This window comes from Oryctolagus cuniculus, chromosome 17, assembly GCF_964237555.1.
Source record: "Oryctolagus cuniculus chromosome 17, mOryCun1.1, whole genome shotgun sequence".
Lineage (NCBI taxonomy): Eukaryota > Metazoa > Chordata > Mammalia > Lagomorpha > Leporidae > Oryctolagus > Oryctolagus cuniculus.
In genome coordinates this window covers 11099228-11114235 of record NC_091448.1, presented here as the reverse complement: position 1 = coordinate 11114235, position 15008 = coordinate 11099228, and the positions used below count along the sequence as shown (strand labels likewise).

The 15008-nt window shown below is 51.0% G+C and overlaps 1 protein-coding gene and 1 long non-coding RNA gene across 3 annotated transcripts in view; one reads left to right on the top strand and one right to left on the bottom strand.

Annotated features, from left to right (window-relative positions):
• LOC138846030 (uncharacterized) overlaps nucleotides 1–2604 on the top strand; it is a 17513-nt gene extending 14909 nt beyond the window's left edge. Inside the window, exon 3 of the long non-coding RNA XR_011383403.1 lies at nucleotides 2123–2604. This is a non-coding gene — a long non-coding RNA (uncharacterized lncRNA). The remainder of the gene's footprint in view (nucleotides 1–2122) is intronic.
• FAM20A (FAM20A golgi associated secretory pathway pseudokinase) overlaps nucleotides 1–15008 on the bottom strand; it is a 57260-nt gene that overhangs the window by 22907 nt on the left and 19345 nt on the right. The gene's annotated exons all lie outside the window — the stretch shown is intronic.

Here is a 15008-nt window from a genome sequence, read left to right as displayed (position 1 = left end):
AGTGGCACGGCCTTGCCAGGTGCTGTGAGTGCCCTAGGCAAGGAGCGGAGACAGCTGTGACTCAGAGGGTTCAGGGAGGATCCAGAAGCTTCCTCGAGGTTTGGCCTGGCTCCCCACACTCCCCGTCACTGACCACACAGCTTCAGCTCTGAAAACTCCCTCGGTGCCTAAATTTCCTTGTGTTAGGAAAATAGAAGGAATAGGCCAAGAACTCCCGCTCCCACTTGGTTTCAGGGCACAGACGCCTTTATTACATTTACATGTTCTTGGGGAGTTGGGGGCAGGCCCTTTTGAAATAATTTTGGTCTCAGACAAAGCAAATATAGACACGATGCTCTCTGTAGGCTGTGAAGGTGGAATTCAGTAACGGTTCTCCAAACCCACAGAGCACACTGCTCGTTCCAGCGTTTTCCCAGCTGCAAAGCACAGCTGCCTTTGATTGCTTTCCCTTCTAAGTCACTTCTGAGTTCTCCAGCTCCTCCCACACCACCTTAAGATTTTCCTGTTCTTCCTGATGTCTGTGCCCTAACTCAACCCTCCTACCAAGATACTGGATATCCTCTTAACTCATGACCTTGATCTTTTGCCCTCTTCACTCTGGGCCCTTCACTGTCAGGTTAACTGTCCACAGCTCAGTTCCAAGCAGGTGTCTCCCTCGACAACGTCCTTCAATAGGTGCTGCTTGACCATGAACTCTCCCCGGATTCCCTACTCTACCGGTCCCCAGGATAACCTCTTGCACTTTTTAGCGCTGTCCGCATTCCCCTTTCCCAAGTTCTGTGTTCAGTAGTCCCTGTTCCCTGATGCCCCCTCACCTTGAAACACCTTTGTCCCCATTTTCTTTTTTTTTTTTTTTTTTTTAATTTTATTTTTGACAGGCAGAGTAGACAGTGAGAGAGAGAGACAGAGAGAGAAAGGTCTTCCTTTGCCGTTGGTTCACCCTCCAATGGCCGCCGCTGCAGCCGGCGCACCGCGCTGATCCGATGGCAGGAGCCAGGATCCAGGTGCTTTTCCTGGTCTCCCATGGAGTGCAGGGCCCAAGCACCTGGGCCATCCTCCACTGCACTCCCTGGCCATAGCAGAGAGCTGGCCTGGAAGAGGGGCAACCGGGACAGAATCCGGCGCCCCGACCGGGACTAGAACCCGGTGTGCCGGCGCCGCAAGGTGGAGGATTAGCCTAGTGAGCCACGGCGCCGGCTCCCCATTTTCATTTCTAAAAATCCTTCCTGGCCCTCAGGGCTGAACTCCGGTGGAGGCAGAGGGGGGAGAATCTGTCTATCAGGATAGCATGGATGATGTCGTAAAGGAATTTGGAGAGAATGGTTTTGTGCAAGTGGATGATGGCAGGAAGATTGTGTTTATCCCAGGGTGCTCCACACTGTTAAGCATGGTAAAATCAGAAGGAGGTCATATCTGATATATCTGACCTGGCTGCTATTAAACAAAGAGTATCTGGGGCTGGCACTGTGATGCAGAGTGTTAACGCCCTGGCCTGAAGTGCCGGCATCCCATACAGGCACCAGTTTGAGACCCAGCTGCTCCACTTCCCATCCAGCTCTCTGCTATGGCCTGGGAAAGCAGTAGAAGATGGCCCAAGTCCTTGGGCCCCTGCACCCATGTGGGAGACCTGGAAGAAGCTCCTGGCTCCTGGCTTCGGATCTGCACAGCTCCGGCCATTATGGCCAACTGGGGGAGTGAACCAGTGGATGGAAGACCTCTCTCTCTCTCTCTCTCTCTCTCTTTCTCTGCCTCTCCGCTCTCTGTGTAACTCTGACTTTCAAATAAATCTTTTTTAAAAAAATAGAGGATTTGAGGAAAAAGCGGATATGGTCATCTACGTGGTGGACAGTGGACAGTCTTCATTTCCAGGTGACATTTGCTGACGCTCAAAGGATTGGTTGGTACGACCCTAAACTTACTCTAGAGTCCCGTGCGGGATTTGCTGTGGTGCTAGGGGAAGACGAGAAGAAGTTTAAAACGCGTTCAGACGAGAATGATCCATGGACAAATAGAAGGAAAAAGAGACAGGTTTTAACTGCAGAGGCACGGAAAGCTGCTCCGACACCCGTTGCTTATGGCTGCGTCTGACACGCTGACCTTTCTCACATCTTTCCCTTGGCAGAACGCTAGACGGCAGAGGACACAGCTGCTTCCTTGTGTGCCTTCACCAGAATGGGGGCCATTGCACGCCTGGCCAGTAGGGCTGAAGAGATGCTCCAGAGAGCTGCGCGTGAAACCAAGCACATTTTGGACCATGAGAAGGAATGGAAACCGGGCCGGTGCATTCTGCAGGTCCCTGAGATTTTGCAGAAGATTCTGGATGACTGGTTTCTCCACACTCTGTGTGATTGTGTCTGTGAGTTCGCAGCTACTTACACGGGGTTCTACTAGAGCTGCTGGAGTGTGGAAAAAGAGAGACTTTTCCACCTGGGAAAGTCTTGCAGGTGAACCCTTGGCAGATGCTGCTCTGTGAAGCTATAGCTGCCGTCACGGCCAAGGGCTTCGGTATCCTGGGAATAAAACCTGCCCAGAGGTTGTGCTCCTCCTTAGGTTGGATCACTGCTATGTTTTTACCAAAGTGGCCATTAGTACTGTTTTTTTTTTTTCTTTTATAATTAGTAAAGAACATTTGTCAACTAAAAAAATAAAAAGCTGCAGGAAGCTGCAGATGGAGGCTACAGCAGGGGTGTTGTGACACAGTGGGGTGAGCTGCTTGGGATGCCGGAGTCCTGACCCGAGTGCCTGGGATGGAGTCCTACTCCTGTTTACGCAACCTTGAGAGGCAGCAGGTAATGGCTCACATACTTGGGTCCTTGCAACCCATGTGGGGGTACCTGGATGGAGTTCTTGGCTCCAGGGGCTCAACTTGGTCCTGCCCTGGCTGTTGGCAGGCATTTGGAGAGGAACCCCATAGATGGAAGATATCTTTCTCTTTCTCCCTGTCTCTCCCTCTCTCCCTGTCGTTTTGTTTTTCAAATAAATAAATCTTAAAAAAAAAAAAACCCACAAAACCCAAGCAGTCCTGTATGGAACATGAGCATTTTAACCAGTATAATGCATTTATTACAGAAAAAAGTTGGAAGCGTTCAACTAGTACCAGCAGGGGCAGCTACTGTGGTCTGATTACATTTTTGGTATCAGTGGGTGCTATGGTGGGAGTGTGTTCCACAGACTTCATGTGTTGGAGCCTTCATTCCTCGGTGCAGCAGGGTTGGGAGGTGGGGCCTAGTGGGCAGCATCTGGGTTATGGAGGCAGAGCCCCAGGAAGGGACTGGAAATTTAACTCTCTGTTCCCCAGGCCCCAGTGGCCCTTCTGCCTTCTGCCAAGGGTAGAAGCAGCGCCAGGCCCTCCCCTGAACCTGGGCAGAGGCAGGTGCTCATCACCCTCCCAGCCTCCACAGCCACCAGTGGCCTAGTCGCAGGCATCCTATGATGGCAACAGAAAACAGATGAAGGCAAAGGGCTACCAAGTATTTCAGGGATTTGGTGTCTTGGAACTCGTCTTTCACAGATGATTTCGCTCCAAGCTGTCCACCAAGAAAACTTTCCAGGTAAGGAAATTCCATGGGGGTGGGGCAGTCACAGAGCAGGATCAGGGAGGGGAGTGGCAAAAGCATTAGTGAGATTCAGACACCTCTCTCTGAGTAGGCTTGGCGTGGGTGTACGGTGTGTGCCTCCGCGTTGACAGTTAGACCAGGCAACGCTAAGTTCCAAATAACTGAATGCTAACTTGAGGTAAATGTCCTGGAGAAAGCACATTTCATTTGGTGGCTGGTTTTAAATGCTGGAGAGAGAGAGAGTGAATCTTTTCTTCCATCTGCTGGCTTACTCCCCTAATGCCCACAATAACTGGTGGGGTTGGGCCAGGCAGAAGCCAGGAGCCCAGAACCCGCTATGGATCTCCCAGGTGAGTGGTGGGTACCCAAGTACTTCAGCTGCCATCTTTTGCCTTCCAGGGTGTGCATTAGCAGGGAGCTAGGATTGGAAGCAGAGCTGGGACTTGAACCTAGAAACTCTGATATGGAATGTTGGCATCACAAAGGGCATCTTAACTCTTATGCGAAACACTGGCCTTTGATCTTTCAAATTTTATTTATTTTTTATTTTATTTTATTTTATTTTTTAAAGGTCTTCTGTCTGTTGGTTCATTCCCCAAATGGCCGCAATGGCCAGAGCTGCACCAATATGAAGCCAGGAGCCAGGAGCCAGGAGCTTCCTCTGGGTCTCCCATACCGGTGCAGGGCCCAAGGACTTGAGCCATCCTCCACTGCTTTCCCAGGCCATAACAGAGAGCTGGATTGGAAGAGGAGCAGCCGGGACTAGAACTGGCACCCACATGGGATACCAGCGCCGCAGGCAGAGGATTTACCCATTGTGCCACCACGCCAGCCCCGATTTTTCAAATTTTAAGGCACGCATCTCTGGTCGTTTTCTCTCTGTCTCCCTTTCAGGCTTCCTTGATTCCCCACAAAATGCCAGAGTTCCCTGCCCCTTCCTCTCTGCCGCCTCACTTCTGATGCGATTGCACCCATAACCAGTTATCACTTGTATGCACAGGGTTCACAAATCCAGCCTTACTGTAGGCCCATATTTCCAACTGCTCATTTCTCTAAAGGACAATGTAGTAAATATTCTAGCCTCTGTGGACTATCTCAAGTTCTCTTCTCTGCTTTTGTAGCCTGAAAAGAGTTTTAGGCAATATGCAAATGAATGAGCAAATCTGTGTTCCATTATAGCTTGACTTACTGAAACAGGTGTTTCACAGTTTGCCAACAGCTGTTTGAAAAGCACCTGCATTCAATATGTTTAAAACCAAACTCATAATCTCCCCTTCAAACCTGAGCCTCAGCTGTGGCTTCTGCCTAGGGAAGGCCACCTGGCCTGTGTGCTTAGGAGCAGGTGACTTGTGAGGACGCTCCCTGGAGGAGCTGCTGAGAGAGAGGGGGAAGCAGGCAGGGGGAGAAAGAAGCCAGATGCAGTGGATTTCCGGGGACGTGCCAGACTCAATCTGAGCCCTGGGGACTCTGGCTCTTGCTACACCTAAAAGGTCATTAAAAAAGATTTAATTATTTCAAAGAGAGAGAAGGAGGTAGAGAGGTCTTCTGTCTGCTGGTTCACTCCATAAATGGCTTCAGCAGCCAGGGCTAAGCCGGGCTGAAGCCAGGCCACATACAGCTATTTAAGTTTCAACTCACTAACATTAAAAATTCAGGGTCTCAGCCGGCGCCGCGGCTCACAAGGCTAATCCTCCACCTGCAGCGCCGGCACACCGGGTTCTAGTCCCGGTCGGGGCACCGGATTCTGTCCCGGTTGCTCCTCTTCCAGGCCAGCTCCCTGCTGTGGCCCAGGAGTGCAGTGGAGGATGGCCCAAGTGCTTGGGCCCTGCACCCCTTGGGAGACCAGGAGAAGCACCTGGCCCCTGGCTTTGGATCAGCGCAATGCGCCGGCTGCAGCGCACCGGCCATTGGAGGGTGAACCAATGGAAGGAAGACCTTTCTCTCTGTCTCTCTCTCTCACTGTCCACTCTGCCTGTCAAAAAAAAAAAAAAAAAAAAAAAAAAGAAAAAGAAAAGAAAAGAAACTTCCACTGTTGGGGATTCACTGGTCTAGCCCCACGCTCCTCCATCCCAGCTACAAAGGCAGCGCTCCACCCACCGGGGGCCCTTGGGACCTGGCATTTCCCGGCCCGGGGCACTCTTGCCTCCACGCTTTGCCTCTTTACAGCCTTCTCATCTGTCCACCAGCTCCAGGCTCAGCTCCTTAGCCGTGTGCAGTGGGCCTGGGCAGGCCTCCTCCTCCGATTTCTGTGCTCCACTGCACAGTGCATCTCTCCTTCACACTTACAAGTTCATGTCTGCTTGTGTTTACCCACCCTAAGCACCCCAAGGGTGCAGTGTTTCCATTTTATCTCAACACTAGATCCTTACTCAGGGAGTACCTGTCGGGTGAATGGATGTGCGCCTGACCTCAGCGCCTGCACAGCTCCCTGCGAGAGGTCCCCGCCCTCTGTGTTCTCTGGGAAGGGCAGCTAATGGTGCTTGCTAGTGTAAGAGAAGCTGATGTTCTTTTAGACAGGAGACACCTGCTATTGTGTTAGGAAATCTGCTATCATTTAGACACGAGACACCTGCTATCATGTTAGGATTTCCACAGATCCTCACAACAGCCAAGCTGCAGAATCCACCTAGGTGTCCATCGATGAAAGAATGGATGAAGAAAGTAGAGGACTTCTACACAGTGGAATATTATTCAGTCATAAAAAGGAATGAGATTCTGTTACTTTCAGCTGCATGGCTGGAATTGGAGGACATTACATTAAGTGAAATAAGTCAGACCCAGAAAGACAGATACCCATGTTCTCACTTACTGTGTGGAAGTTGAAGTTGATCTCAAAGAAGTAGAGGATAGAAGAGTGGTTACCCAAACCTGAGAAGGCTGTGGGAAAGGGAGGGTTGCAGGGAGACGGCTAATGGGTGCAGGGGTCCAGCTGGATAGAGGAATGACATCCCATGTTGCGTAGCACAGCAGGGTAACCATGGTGGAGCAGACCCTGTCCTCAGTACACAGGATTGGCCCATGTTTGAGGGATGGATATGCCAGTTACTTGGATCTGTTTTACACATTGCGTGTCGCTCCCCGTCTTCGTGGAGGAGCAACACTGAACCCTGCGCTGTTCTTTCGTCTGCTCGGCCCTCCCCGGGTTTGCTGCTGGTTCTTCCCGGGTTGGCTACTATCCCTTCCACCTCCGTGGAAGGGCAGTTCCCCCTGGCCGCATTCCCCACTTCCGCAGGGGAGCGGCACACCGCCGGCCGGCTCTTCTCGGGGGCTGCACAGGTGTTCCTTCAGCTAGATGTTCCCCATAGATGTTCCCGGTGCATGCCGTCTCTCTCCTCCTTTATAGTCCTCCTCCGCCAATCCCAACTCGGCTGAGTACGCTGCTCTCCAATCAGGAGCAAGTCCTACAGTTAATTGGTTGAACTGGAGGCAGCTGTGCGGAAGCTGTTTACTTCTCTCCCAGCGCCATATTGTGGGAGAGCAGATGCATAGAATAAGTCCTAATTCGAGCAACTCAGTCTAGTCCGGATTGCTCCCCACAGATCCCCCTTTCTTTTTATTTTTTGGCGTTGATACGCGCCTGTCTTCGGTGTCCCGCAGCACACACTCTGCTGTACTTGCTAGAGTTGCCACAGGCTCTTACAAGTCCTATCAATCAGGAAAACCGAATCCGGGTCCTCTCTTCGCCATTGTGAGGAGGTTTTTAGGCGCTGATGCGTGCCTGTGTTCGGTGCCCTGCAGCGCATGCTCTGCTCTGCTAGAACTGCCTGCAGGTGTTTACAAAACCTATCAGGCAAACCGAATCCAAGCCTTCTCATTGCCGTATTGTGGGGGAGACTTATTAGTGTTGGTTCGTGCCTATCTTCGGTGACCTGCAGCTCATACTCTGGTCGAGCTTTGCTGGCGCTTACCGCCTTAAATCAGGCAGACCGAATCCAAGCCTTCTAATTGGCATGTTGAGGGGAGGCCTTATTTTTCTCTATTTCTCTATCTCCGGGCATTTCTATTTCTCCCATTTTACTTCTGTCTGCCAGCATTCCTATTTCTCTCACTTTACTTCTAAAACTTCTGTTTCTCTTATCCCCGCAGCTTCCCGGCACCTCGCCCCGCCAGCGGGTTCCCGGCTCTGCGCCGCTTCAGCCTGCGCGCCTCTCTCATCTGCGCAGCTTCCCGGCTTTGCGCGGCTTCCCGGCTTCGCGCGCTCCGCGGTCTCCACGCTTAACCCTTTCGCGTCTGAACCACGGCCTACGCCAGCCCCGTTCCCTATCTATTCACGCCCCGTGCTCTCTCTGCACGCGGCGGCTTCCGCAAGTAACACAGCGTAGCTTGCGTCTCCGCCACTAGGATTCAATCCAAGTTCCCCGGGCTAGCCTGGCGAATTCAACCCAGCGTACGTCTCCGCCCCACGGTTTGGCTTCCCGTCCTTTGCTCCCCGGGCTAATCAGACGGGTCCCAACCTGGCTTGCGTCTCAGCTTCTAGTTTCAACTTTTCGCCCCCTATTCCCGGGCTAACTTGAGAATCCCAAAGTGGCTTTCGTTTCCGCCTCGGCCTGCCCCCCGCGGCTTCAATTTCCCTAACATTTTTCTCTACCCGGTATGTTTCCCCAAACTTTCCTCCAACGATATTCCTCCCTCATTTCTCCTGGCCTCTCCCCACAGTCCGCGTCCGAGTCTGTTTGTTCTAGCTTTCACTTTCGCTTTCGACCTTAGAGATTTCTCCCAGCTTCCCCCCGTAGTCCGTATCCGAGTCTATGCCTAGGCTTTTAATAGCTTCTTCCGGCTCCTTTTTCGTCCGGCTTTTCCCTAGGCTGTTTCGAGTCTATGCCTAGGCTTTCAATAGCTTCTTCCGGCTCCTTTTTCGTCCGGCTTTTCCCTAGGCTGTTTGCTAGTAGTTTCTCTCTCCGATATTTTCCCAATTCTTCCCGTTTCTTCCCTCCTAAGTTTCATATCCGTCCTAAGTTTCCTATCCGAGTCATTTCTTCCCTCCTAGGTTTCCTATCCAAGCTAGGTTTCCTATCCGAGTCACGGCACCATTATGTCGCTCCCCCTCTTCGTGGAGGAACGACACAGGACCCTGCGCTGTTCTTTCGTCTGCCCGGCCCTCCCCGGGTTTGCTGCTGGTTCTTCCCGGGTTGGCTACCGACCCTTCCACCTCCGTGGAAGGGCAGTTCCCCCTGGCCGCATTCCCCACTTCCGCAGGGGAGCGGCACACCGCCGGCCGGCTCTTCTCGGGGGCTGCACAGGTGTTCCTTCAGCTAGATGTTCCCCATAGATGTTCCCGGTGCATGCCGTCTCTCTCCTCCTTTATAGTCCTCCTCCGCCAATCCCAACTCGGCTGAGTACGCTGCTCTCCAATCAGGAGCAAGTCCTACAGTTAATTGGTTGAACTGGAGGCAGCTGTGCGGAAGCTGTTTACTTCTCTCCCAGCGCCATATTGTGGGAGAGCAGATGCATAGAATAAGTCCTAATTCGAGCAACTCAGTCTAGTCCGGATTGCTCCCCACAATTGCGTACTTGTGTTGAAATGTCACATTGCACTCCATAAATATTTATAGTAACTGTATCAGTTAAAAATAAAAATAATTTAAAACGTTTCCAGAGATCCTCCCTCTCATCCTTCCTTCTTCATAGCTGGGTCATCTCTTAACTGCCTTATTTTTCCCAAGTCTGTGGATAGACGGATGGCAGCAGATAACACCTGTCCTTCTGTGGTGACATGGGTGTGGTAACGAGTCTCCCTCTGGTGTCTGGTCACAAATTCTCTTCCAAAGGCAATGTTGCCAAGTCACATCTACGGTTTGCAAAATTCACTGGTTACCAAGCCACGAGAATTGGCACTCTCTGCTTTGAGAGTTCACACCGGGTTTCCCTGGGGAGGAATTTGATGGTAATCCACTACTTCCTCTCTAATTGCTTGCTCCCTGGGGCCATGTCCTGGAGCTACTCATTTGTGGCAATTCTAGGAGGAGTCGTGCCAGGTGGGGAGGAGTGATGTGTTGTCTGCCGCCCAGCACCTGGGTTAGGATGGGAGATCTGCAGAGGTCCACGGAGCTCTTGTCCTGGCTGCTTGGCATCCTGCGCAGTGGGAGGACAGTGGGAAGGGGATGTCGGGCACTCAGGCAAAATCTCTGTTGCAAACTCAGTTTACCAGTCACTGTGCCATTGCAGCAGAAGAGACAGGGAGGGATCCTGAAGGACTCAGAGCCACGTCTTCTCGACTACGCTCTAAGCTGCTGCTGCTTCTTTTAAAAAAGACTTGTTTATTTGAAAGGAAGAATTACATGGGGGGGGGGGGGGAGATCTTCCATCCACTGGTTCACTCCCCAGATGCACAAAAGCCAGGACTGTGCCAGGCCAAAGCCAGGAGCCAGGAGCTTCTTCTGGGTCTCCCATGCGGGAACAGCGGCCCAAACACTTGGGCCATCCTCTGCTGTTTTCCCAGGTGGTATGGCAGGGAACTGGGTCAGAAGTAGAGCCCCTGGGACTTGAACCAGCACCCATGTGGGATGCCAGTGCCTATGTGGGAGGCCAGTGCTGCAGGCCGTGGCTTTAGCCAGCTGAGCCCCAGCACCGCCCCAGCTCTAAGCTTCTTCAAGGCACAGACCTGCCTTGGATTTCTTCTGCACCATTCTCAGTGTTTGGAAAATGCTCAGCGTTCCATAAATGCTCTACAGTGACCAATTCTTAGATACCTGGACCAGTTTCCTGTGCAAAAGCTCCATCATACCCCAAAACGCACTAGTCTCGAAACTTGGATGGGGTGGATGGGTGGGGAAGACTCTTAAACACAGCAATGTCACTATAATTCTATCTCTGGAGTTCATAGAGTTGGTCTTACTTATTTTAGGAATTCCCAGGAATTCTCCATTGTAAAGAAAGTTATGAAAGCATTTTAGTGAGTTTCTATGGTATTTGACTTTCAAATTAAATCTTGCATCTGTTTGATCTGTCTGTTTCAACATTCTTGTCCTTGACATTGATCTTTGACAGAACGTTTGCTCAGTATTCTTTCCCTGGCCGTTAGGAGTTTGGAAAAATGTCCTTTGTGCTGTTCTGATTCTCCTGTGACTCAGAAGAACTTCGGCTTTGTGTGACCAGATGCTTATCCAATTTGGAGGGGGATATCTTTAATAAGAAATGTACAGAATTGTGAATATCAGTTAGTGTGGGAAAAAATCGCCAAGCTCCTGGTGGCCTGAAGATGCAGATGGCGTTGTTCTGCAGTATCATACGTGCGCAGAGAGACCTGCTTGCAACCTGGCTCCTCTCCCTGCCTACCTCCCAACTCTACAGCTCCCGGCACCCACAGGGGACATGAGGGACACTGGGCTGAGGCTTCATCAGTTTCATGGTAAATCTCTGATAGGCAGTTGTCCAAGTCACAAACCGGAAATATTTCCTGAGCAGCTGTTTACGTCACTTGCAGGCATCATCTTTTAGGGAAGTCGGAGCTGTTATCTAATGGGCTTTGCTGCCTAGCAGTTCCTGAGTATGAGAAGGTCACAGCAGTCGCATCGAGTGGAAGGGATTGGGCCAAGAAGCACATGGGCTTTTGAAATGGTCTTTTCAGTGTTCACAGTTTCTATTTTTTCTTTTAAAAAAATTTTTTTTGACAGGCAGAGTGGACAGTGAGAGAGAGAGACAGAGAGAAAGGTCTTCCTTTTTCTGTCGGTTCACCCCCCAGGTGGCTGCTACCGCCAGTGCGTTGCGCCGATCTGAAGCCAGGAGCCAGGTGCTTCCTCCTGGTCTCCCATGTGGGTACAGGGCCCAAGGACCTGGGCCATCCTCCACTGCACTCCGAGGCCACAGCAGAAAGCTGGACTGGAAGAGGGGCAACCGACACAGAATCTGGTGCTTCAACCGGGACTAGAACCCGGTGTGCCGGCTCCGCAGGCAGAGGATTAGCCTAGTGAGCCGCGGTGCCAACCTTGGTGTCATGGCCTCAGTGTTCATAGTTTCAATGAAGTTTATTCCCAAGACCCCGGCGCTGAGTCCCTGTGGGCTGCATGTGCTCACTACAGAATTATGTAGAGCAACCAGCTCTCTCCAAAATGCACTCTCAGCACACCCAAGTCCCGTGGGTTGTCACGCACAGGCTGAAGAATGCTGACGTCTCCTCACCACTCCACCCCGGGGACCTAAATAGCACATTTCCCTTTTTATCTCTTGCTGCTCATCTGCCTTCTCACCCTTATCTCAGTGCCCTTGAGGCCGGAAGTCCAACAAGAGCTCGGAGCCATGTTAGTGAGCTGGAGCTGCAAGGATCTGCCAGACCCCAGACCAGGACCCTGCCGCTCCTCCTCTCACGTCCCAAGTCAGAAGTGCACCTGCCTTTGGGGTCCATCCTTCAGCTCACAGTCAACAGGACCAGGCTTTGATGTTTAGGGGTAGCTGGAGGGTGGAAACACTGCTGAGTCTGTACATCAGGGTCACTCTGGGGGAGGAACTGGCAAATCCTCTTGGGTTAGGGAGAGGGGAAGGTCTCTCATCCTGAGTCCAGGCTCTGCCGCTCACAGCTGTGTGGCCTGGGCAAGTTATCTAACTTAGTGCCCTTGTGTACAGCCACTTTCCTTGTTAGGGAGCAGTAAATGAATTGACAGTCGTTTAGGTGAGTTATGAACATTGACTTCCAGACCTCCATTTACACGGTGCGCTCATGCCTCTTGGGAATGCCTCTTGCCAATACTTGCACCCTCCCAGTTACCTGGGTTCTGCTTACCAGCGCGAAGTCTTGTTTCTATTTTCTGGGATGGCCCCAGTGACAGACTGAATAATGGTGCCCGTGAATGTTACCTTGCCTGTCCAAAGGGACTTCCAGAAGTAATTAAGGATCTTGAGGGGGCAGAGATGAGCCCATGTATCCGGGTGGGCCCTAAGTACACTCAGAAGCACTCTTAGAGAAGAAGACAGAGAGAAGAGGGGGACAGAGAGTGGTGTGAAGTGGCCACAAGCCAAGACATGCCTGGAGTCACCTGAAGCTGGGAAAGACCAGCAATGGATTCTCCTTTGAACCTCAGCAGGGAGCATGACCTTGAAGGTATCTTAGTTTCAGACTTCCGGCCTCTAGAAATGTGAGAGGAGACATTTCTACTGTTGGAAGCCACCCATACTGTGGTAATTCATTGTGGCGGCTCTTGTCAATGAATGCAAGCTACGGCTGCTGGAGCCACGACAGGCTGCCGGCGCTGCAATTGTTCTTGTAGTTTCTGCGAGCCACATCCACAGGGCGTCCTGTGAAAGCCGTCATTTCCACGCTTAGGGGTTCTCTTTGGGAGACGTGGAGGGTTGGGCTGAAAAGGGGTATTGCTGCTCCATCCCGTCCCAAATTCTGAAACACTGCTGCAGACCAAACCTGTCAAATGGATCTGGCCAACCAATGAAGCAAGTTCCCTTGAGAACACAAAAGCCCAGACAGGCACTACCTACGTGCTCAGCCAGACACACACCCACACTGCCACGCACTTCACCTCTGGTCCTCTAGATGGCCACCCCTCCCTCTTGATCTTCACCCTCCCAATACCCACATTCACATACTAGTAAGAGCCAACATTGATAGAGCCTTGCTCCATGCCAACACTTTCAGCGAAGCACTTGGTATACATTGTTTATTACTCCTTACAGCAATCCAGGGAAGTAGGTCTATTGCTAGCCCATTTTACAGATGAGGAAACTGATACAAATCAGAAAACTGACTTGAGTTAGCTCAAGGTTATCTGGCAGCTGGCCAACTGACTTCAAGGTCAAGCTCCTCATCACTGCTGACTGGATCATTGTCATTTGCCACTTCAGCCTTCTCACTTTGAAGTTCTGAGGCCACGATGACACTACTGACTGTCCCAGCCTCCTCCTTATGGGGAGGGGTCTGCAGGCCCATAAATGCTGGGTGGGGACTCAGTCTAGGTGGGGGGATCCTCACTGCAGACACTTTTCAGACACCTGATGGACGGTATTGCAGAAAATGGTAGCTACATGTCGTTGAGGACCAACAGGTAGAGTGATTGGCTTACCTGACACAGAACTTCAAGATAAACTAGGAATCCCGGTCCTCATGACCTAAAATGGGATACATGCATATATTTTCATATATGCTTAGGGCATGCTGGCTTTATATGGCCTCAGAGATCTGAGTCTAGATGATGCCAGATTGAGCGAGATAACTATGGCAAGCTAGGAGGGACATTCCACGAGATGCACTTACGTCTTCCATGAGAAACCTGCATCTCTACCTGTACAGCTTTCAGGCTGATCATCAAAGATGTGAGTGGGCTGGATACCCTGGAGAGGGAAAGGTTGATCTCTCTTCTCAGGGATCCCCGGAGTCAAACACTTTTGTAGCTGGGCAAACTTTCCTAGATTCTAGTCCTGAGCACAGAGCTAAGAACCAACATGGTTACAGAGTGACTCTGTCTCCACACAAATACAGCTGAGGATAGGAACCCCTCTGGGGGAGGGGCATACATCAAGACGGTCAAGGCTTGGAGGAGTGCTGCGGCCATGCCCCCCAGTCAGAGGGTATTTCCCAAACCATTTCCTTACAGGCCTCATGTCAAAACCCTTGATTCTGTGTCGCACACGAAGCATTTTTGGGATCCCTAGCTCAGGGATTCCAGTTTCAGGCTGTTCCTCTCCATGGCATCCCTGCTCCATGCATAGACCTACGTCCTTAATGAAAGGTGATTCCACCTGCAGGGGACAGTTGGCAGTGCTTGGAGATTTTTGGTTGCTAGCATTCATGGAAGGAGTGTTAAGGGAGGCTGCAAACATCCTACTAGGCCAAGGACGTCCCTGCACAACAGAAGGTTATCTGGCCCTAAATATCAGCAATGCTGAGATTAGAAACCCTGGGCTAGAGCCATAGACTCATGAGCAAATATAGTGCTTAATCCTCTGATGATGGCCTGAGAGTGCCATTCTAGATCTTGGACTCTGTGCAATTTAATAGTTTTCATAGACAGCATAAAAGTCTTCTTCAGAGCCCCTACATTCCTGGCATAACTTCTACACAGCAAAATCTAAAATGTTACTTAATTTAAAAAAATAAACAAGCTTGAGTCAGCAGGCATTTGGTGGTCAAACATGGGTATTACTTGCCAAAGATGCAATCTTGATGCATACTTAAATGTCACACTTTGGGTTGCTTTTCATCCTTAGACTGTGCAATCCTAAAATAAAGAAATCTGTGTTTGACACACAGCCACACTGTTAGCAGATGACATTGGCACTGGATGCATGTGTGTCCTCTCCTCTACCGTTTTCCTGAGTGCAGAGAGCAGAAATGCGTCTGAAAGGTGATATAGGGTCCAAGAAAAGGCAGAATCCTTAAAACCCCATTCCCTGGGCCTTCTCATCAATGGTTTACCAGAATCTATGTGTTTCCAAGAACAGCAGGGTGGTTTGTTCTACTGCTTATCGCACAGGGATGGGCATTTGAAGGAGAGAGGGTTTGACTGTAGG